General features: G+C 35.8%; 4 non-coding genes across 4 annotated transcripts; all 4 read left to right on the forward strand.

Annotated features, from left to right (window-relative positions):
* The first annotated feature begins 599 nt into the window (after window positions 1-599).
* TRNAW-CCA lies at window positions 600-671 on the forward strand. Its single transcript has one exon. It is a non-coding gene; the product is annotated as a tRNA-Trp (tRNA).
* A 299-nt stretch (window positions 672-970) lies between these two features.
* Window positions 971-1,042, forward strand: TRNAW-CCA. Its single transcript has one exon. It is a non-coding gene; the product is annotated as a tRNA-Trp (tRNA).
* A 2,694-nt stretch (window positions 1,043-3,736) lies between these two features.
* Window positions 3,737-3,810, forward strand: TRNAI-UAU. The gene has a single exon. It is a non-coding gene; the product is annotated as a tRNA-Ile (tRNA).
* A 73-nt stretch (window positions 3,811-3,883) lies between these two features.
* On the forward strand, window positions 3,884-4,034 carry TRNAI-UAU. Its single transcript has 2 exons — window positions 3,884-3,921; window positions 3,999-4,034. It is a non-coding gene; the product is annotated as a tRNA-Ile (tRNA).
* The last annotated feature ends 3,463 nt before the right edge of the window (window positions 4,035-7,497 follow it).

Below are 7,497 nucleotides of genomic sequence, written 5' to 3' on the forward strand. Positions count from 1 at the left end.
GGGCTTTGGTCAAAGACGAGAGAAGATTGTAGATTGGGCTTTAATTTTTTTTAATATTTTCGGGTTGGGTCGGGTTGACCCAATCATTTCTTTTGGTACCCGAACCCAACCCAAATCAGATCGGGTTAAAAAAAATGGACCCAACCCAAAACCGAAATCCAACACAACCCAACCCAACCCTTATATTTCGGGTTGGGTTCTCGGGTTCTCGGGTTGGGTGTACACCCCTAGTGTACGATTCACATCGGATTCATGTTCTATACTTTGTTTGTGTATTCATCAATGTATTTATGGATGAAACTTTGATCAATGAATTAATAAGTATTTTATTTTATTCTTATTCCACGCACCATGAGAACACTCTAGGCTCTAGGTGAAGGGTCCTTGCTATTCATAGACATTGGTAAATTATATAATTATGGGATCCGTGGCGCAATGGTAGTGCATCTGACTCCAGATCAGAAGGTTGCGTGTTTGATTCATATCGGGTTCATGTTCTATAGTTTGTTTGTGCATTCATCAACATATTTATGTATGATACCTGGCTCTAGGTGAAGGATTCATTCTATTCATAGACTTTTGTAAACTATATAATTATGGGATCCGTGGCGCAATGGTAGCGCGTCTGACTCCAGATCAGAAGGTTGCGTGTTCGATTCACGTCAGGTTCATGTTCTATAGTTTGTCTCTGCATTCATTAATGTATTATTTATGGAAGAAACTTGTGATCAATGAATTAATAGTTATTTTATTTTATTCTTATTCTACTCACCATGAGAACACTCTCGACTCCAGGTGAAGGGATCGCAATGGTAAAAGGGATCGCAATGGTAATGCGTCTAACTCCAGATCAGAAGGTTGCGTGTTCGAGATTCATGTTCTATAGTTTGTTTGTGCATGCATCAACATATATACGTATGAAACTTGACTCTAGGTGAAGGGTNAGACTTTGGTAAACTATATAATTATGGGATCCGTGGCGCAATGGTAGCGCGTCTGACTCCAGATCAGAAGGTTGCGTGTTCGATTCACGTCGGGTTCATGTTCTATAGTTTGTCTCTGCATTCATTAATGTATTATTTATGGAAGAAACTTGTGATCAATGAATTAATAGTTATTTTATTTTATTCTTATTCTACTCACCATGAGAACACTCTCGACTCCAGGTGAAGGGATCGCAATGGTAATGCGTCTAACTCCAGATCAGAAGGTTGCGTGTTCGAGATTCATGTTCTATAGTTTGTTTGTGCATGCATCAACATATATACGTATGAAACTTGACTCTAGGTGAAGGGTTCATTCTATTCATAGACTTTGGTAATAGCAAGTTTGACTCCAAAGGTTGCGTGTTCAATTCACTTTGGGTTTATGTTTTATAATTTGTTTGTGCATTCATCAACTTATTTTTGGAAACCTTTAGACAAAACTATGCGTTAAAAATATAGTTTTGAATTGAGACCTATATTTCACGCCTCGAAATTCCAAATTGGATTAAATCTATGGCATATCGATTGACCTTACCACCATCCCTTTCTACCATTCATAACATTCTCCATGTGTCTCTGCTCCATATTTACATAACTGATCAAGTCGATGTGATATACTACAAGCCTTTGCAATTAGAAAAGATTTTTAGTTATGAGAAAAGAACGGTATAAATTTTACTTCGAAAAGTAAAGACCTTGTGTAATAGAGAGATAACATTCGTCAAAGTACTTTGTCAAAACCATCAATCAAGAATGTAAATGAGAGAATAAAATAATAGGACACTGCCGTGAGTTATTCAAAGATTATGGTGCTTTGAGGGATGAAAGTGAAGGGAATGAACTCTTCATCCACCTATCAATAAATTCGAGAGTAAGAACTCTACCTTTATAGAAACCCTGATTTGCAAGAATTTTTGAAGTATTCCAACCATGCAAACGTTCTTCATATTCCACAAGTTCTTCCTTGCTATGACTCCAACACAAGGCCAAAACTTGTGGGAGCCTCTTAAAAGAAAATCTAAAAGGGATTAGAGATGAAGAGTTTCGAGAATTTTTAATTTCATTATTTTGGGAGAGTTTGTCTTTGGCTGAATCGGGTCCTATTAATAACTCTTTGAGAATCTTTGCCCAATAATATATTTGCATATTTAACCTATTAAGATATAATATCTTATACAAATCATATTTTAATATATATAACTTATTTGAATCTCATTCAAATTTCAAATATATTTTTATTTAATGTATTACATTAATTAATTGATTTAATATTTAATGGTATCAAATACAATAAATATATTTTTTCTTTAATATATCTAATATATTAAATAGTAATTTGAACCCTTTAAATTAATATACGTTTTTCCATTTATATTTAATATATCTAATATATTAAATGTTAATTTCAACACTTTAATTTAAATATAGTCTTTCTATTTATTTAATATATCTAATATATTAAATATTAATTTGACATTTTAAATTAAATTTATTCTCTCATTTATATTTAATATATCTAATATATTAAATATTAATTTGAACACTTCAAATTTTCTTTCAAATAAATTGAACCTTTTAGCGTTAGTGTGAGCTAACAAGGGGATTTTATGGACCTACAGATTATAAGCTCCACTGATACAAAATTAAATAATTAAACTCTTTATTAATCAATTTTCATTCATTAACGATATGTCACTCCATTATAGACTTAGAGTTGCACTCTTATGCATAGGACAAGTTATGTCCATTGATATATTCATTACAAGCAAGTTATCCTTCACAAGTTCATAATTACCGTTGGGTCAAAAGTCTGTTTACCCCTGTAATTACATCTTTCACCTAAGTACCACTGATTCTCTGAACAATTTGTTTATGATTCAATCATAAACCAAGTCCCTCGGGCCAATGAGAGGGTCGGACCCCATTGTTCAAGTCCCAAAATCAATTCTTAAGAGAACAACTCATGTTCTTTCCTTATATAGAAAGGAGTGAATTTCATTTCATGATATTATGTTCCAACTCCTTATTTGGTCAAGTCCCCAATATGGTAAGCATATTGAATCCGCTAATAGAGTCATTCTCACTCATGTAAATCATAGGACAAACCATCACAGACAGGAATTCATAATTCACTTAGGATTAAGATCGAGTCGCATATGATCATCATGTGAAATATTAATCTTCTCAATTAACAGATTTTTAAAGAGTGATTAAATATTTTTTGATCCAGTTTTATACAAACTCATTTTATAGGATACCCCCACTTACATGTCTCCACATAAACGATTTGGATTAGATCATTTGTAACGATTACAAAGTGGGCTGTATCTATAGTGTTACTAGGATAAGGCACCCAACTTTATTCATATACTATAGACTCTTTAGGTTATTACTTGAACCCGATCCTCTTGTTAACTTTGAATTTTCATACCATGGAGAACGATTAAACTAAAAATAGATAATAAAATTATTATTAAAAACTAAATAATTAATTATGAGGCTTTAGGGCATAAATTCCAAAAAAATATTTGATTTTGGATAATGATATATTAATATAAAACATGGTTCCATAAATCAGTTGGTTAGAAGGTTATTCTTATGAGTTGAAGGTTGTAGGTTTGAGCCCTCTTGGGACCAATTGGGCTCGAACCAATTGTCATATTAGCGTGGACTTGGTTAGATTGGATTCGGTATGGGAATGAATTAAAAAAATGTTTGATTTTGGATAACCATATTTTAATATAAAGCGTGGTCTTGTAGCTCAGTTGGTTAGAGCGTTGGTCTTATGAGCCGAAGGTCGCGGGTTCGAGCCCCGCCAGGACCAATTGTCATATTAATGATGACACTTAGATAGAATAAATGTTTAATTTTGGATAATGTATATTAATATAAAACATGGTCTCGTAGCTCAGTTAGTTAGAGCTTTGGTCTTATAAGCCAAAGGTTGCTAGTGCGTTGGTCTTATGAGCATTCAAACCCTACCTTGACCAATTCTTATANGTTGGTCTTATGAGCCGAAGGTCGCGGGTTCGAGCCCCGCCAGGACCAATTGTCATATTAATGATGACACTTAGATAGAATAAATGTTTAATTTTGGATAATGTATATTAATATAAAACATGGTCTCTCAGTTAGTTAGAGCTTTGGTCTTATAAGCCAAAGGTTGCTAGTGCGTTGGTCTTATGAGCATTCAAACCCTACCTTGACCAATTCTTATATTATTGTGTTTACCCTATTATCGCAGAGCCGAAGGTTACTAGTGCGTTGTTCTTATGAGCGTTTCTATACTCGTAGAGCCGAAGGTTACTCTAGTGCTTTGGTCTTATGAGCGTTCAAACCCTGTCTGGACCAATTCTCATATTACTGTGTTTACTCTATTATTGCTTACTTAAACTTTTAGAATGAATAGCATGTCGACATTCCTCTATCTTAGTTATAGGTGCTGGCTAACCCTACCTGGACCAATTCTCATATTACTGTGTTTACTCTATTATCGCTTACTTAAACTTGTTGAATGAATAGCATGTCGACATTCCTCTATCTTAGTTATAGGTGCTGGCTATCAAGTGGTGGAAAATAGAGCCAACAATCACCAAAAAAAGGAAATGATGAGTATATAAATGACAACATGGTGGGTGAGTGGCTAGCCTGTTTGTAGTCCATGGGAGGTTAGATGACAAACTGATCCCACCAGCCATGTAGTAGGAAGGTTGAGGGTGCGACCCCCAAGTTCCACGCACTACCCACTGATCCCACCAGCCATGTAGTAGCCCAAGGTTGAGGGTGCGACCCAAAAGCTCCACTGACTACCCACATGATCAACGCCCACCCATAGAATGTATCCACTGTGCGAGATAATCCAAACGAACTATCAAGTCGCACGTCCATAAACAACCTCACACCTAGCTCAACAATACGTATCGAGTGGAAAGGAAAGTGGAAACTCCACAAACACTATCCTGGCTACTATCAGCATAGGTAGTTACCATTGGCTCTAAGTTATCATGGTGGTTTTTTAGGTACCGAAGATGGTTTGGAAACCTTGATATGGATTCATGTCTATGGGTTTCTCGGTTCCAACTCCCCTAGTTTGGATCGATGCGAATCACTATGGGGCACATCCTCTGATCGTCTTTCACAATTCTAATGTGCTTGGTCTACTAGAGGCGCTCCATCCTAGGTCATAGTCTAGCTAAATTAACGCTCTTACCCTAGTCTTAATTTGTTTCTACTACTTATTCTCTACAAGAAGAATCACACATTCAATCACCTGGAGTTACCGTATAGTCAATCATGCATATGGTCGCACATGCTCAATAGGGCGATAAAATCCATCAAGCTCGCAGAGCGCAAATACAAAAATTTTCCTCCTCCGTTTTAGCACGATTATGTACAAGTGGTAGAAGGACAATCCATTACATTATGCAAAGAATAAATTAATCATAGCATTGACATGTTGACATTCTCATACTTACCCAATTGTCTTAGATATAAAGGTCACATAGCGTGCAACGACCTGAAATTTTCTACTTAATTTAAGGTCGCTACTATATACATATCATGAACATTGAATGCGGAAATATTTCATTTAAACTTTCACAAAACGTCACATTCATCTTAAAACACAACCATGGACTTGTGTGTTTTGAAAACACCTTAAAAAACGACAAACCAAAAGACTAAATAAAATAAATAAACGTTTAATTAAAAACATCATATTCCCTAAGTCTAAGAAAATAAATACGACTACCCTATGCATGCGCCATGGTCTCGAGTTGCGATGCTGTCGTCAGTTGTACAGAAATGACTTGCCTTAACCTGAAATAAAAGTAGCACGTGACTTGAGTATTTAAAGAAATACTGAGTAAGTGACCCTACTATTTGGGGTAAAATGCAAGAACATGTGAATGCAATGATGGGACCTATCATATTAGTCTATTTTCCTACGGCACTATCCTAACGGGTAACTTAGATGTGTACCATATACTCTACACACAGCCTACGTGCGAGTATGGACTCACCAGTCAGTTCGCTCACCATTGGGCCACTTTCCTTGTCGGGTGAGCATACTTTGGGAGCTCCTTAGGCTGGACACCCGTTAGAACTAGTAACCGTCACGGCAGCATTAGGTTAAACATACCGGAGCTTTCAAAATGTTCAACAAATATTTTCTTGGTAGGAACTCAGTGAACAAGCCAAGGTTGAGACAATAACTTCATCGAATAATATTGTTGATGATGTATTGAGTAAAGTTCTTAGTTCGGATCGTGGGCATGTATGGGGACTTGGATTTGGAGCGTCTCGTTCAAACTTATCTCTCTCGTCTGAACAAGAAGATAATACATGACTCTTGAGAAAGAATATTTGAAAATCAGGGAAGAAATTTATCGAAATGAAGTCAATGTTGTCAAGTTTTACGAAGAAATAGGTACATTTTTTTTTTAAATAAGTTATATAAACTTCACCTTCATTATGCCGTATGAATTTATTTTATAGATGTTTCATTTGAAATTGTCATAGATTGACCTAACTCAAGAAGCCTCTAATGGTACTTGAAGTATACTTACTAACAAACATTCATTCAAATTTTACAATACCTTCTCCTGTGATAAGTTGACTTTCACATTTAAGGAATAAAATTATTGATTTCATTATTACTATCAAATTCTCATGGCTTATATGTTTCTTCTTGTAGAGCATCAATAATAATACTCAGATTAAATGAAAGTTATTAGATTGACATGACTATGGAGAGATTGTTGCAGAAGGACAATGGTCTTCTAATGATCCGACTGCTCTTGTTCATCACATCCCGATTGAACCTCATGCTGTCAGAGTATGGGTTGATGTACCAAGGAAATACAATGCTTATTTGTGGAGGCCTACATCAGAAATGACATGTATTGAAGAAGCTGCGGGTAGTACAGTTGCTTGGCCATCTAACAAAGTCACGTTCCTCTCAGGGTCGGTCTGGTCTAATCGAAGTCAACTGACTCACATAGAATACGGGGTTTTGTAGAAGTTGTTGGAAAGTGGGAACTCCTTTATTTGGGCTTTAGAGATGTCCAATGTAGTGTTGACTCCAAGGTAACCTGACTCGAGAGGGCAACCACCGAGATAAACAAACTAAACCTTCGCCGAAAGAGTTGAAGACGGTAAGGTAGAAGCGAGTTTATCTTGACTAGTTGCCCGCTTGGGTAGGAGCACCTGGTTGATTCTAGCTAGTATACTTCAGGCAATCCAAAACAATAAACGCTTGGACTGACTCTGATTCAACCTTCCCTGACTTAAGCCGAATAGCGGCTAAGAGCAAGATCAACGCCCTTGAAACACTTTCAGGTTCAGGAGCGGATCATCCTCCAGTTTCCCTTGTTTACCGTTCAAGATTTTAGTATGTAATTTTCAAAGTTTATATATTTATGTTTATTAAATAATTTTTTCAATTCAATTAATTCAGATGATCACAATCATATATTCATATATATTTTGTATATTTATATAGATGAATAAA

The sequence above is a fragment of the Cucurbita maxima genome, unplaced genomic scaffold (genome assembly GCF_002738345.1).
Source record: "Cucurbita maxima cultivar Rimu unplaced genomic scaffold, Cmax_1.0 Cma_Scf00490, whole genome shotgun sequence".
NCBI lineage: Eukaryota > Viridiplantae > Streptophyta > Magnoliopsida > Cucurbitales > Cucurbitaceae > Cucurbita > Cucurbita maxima.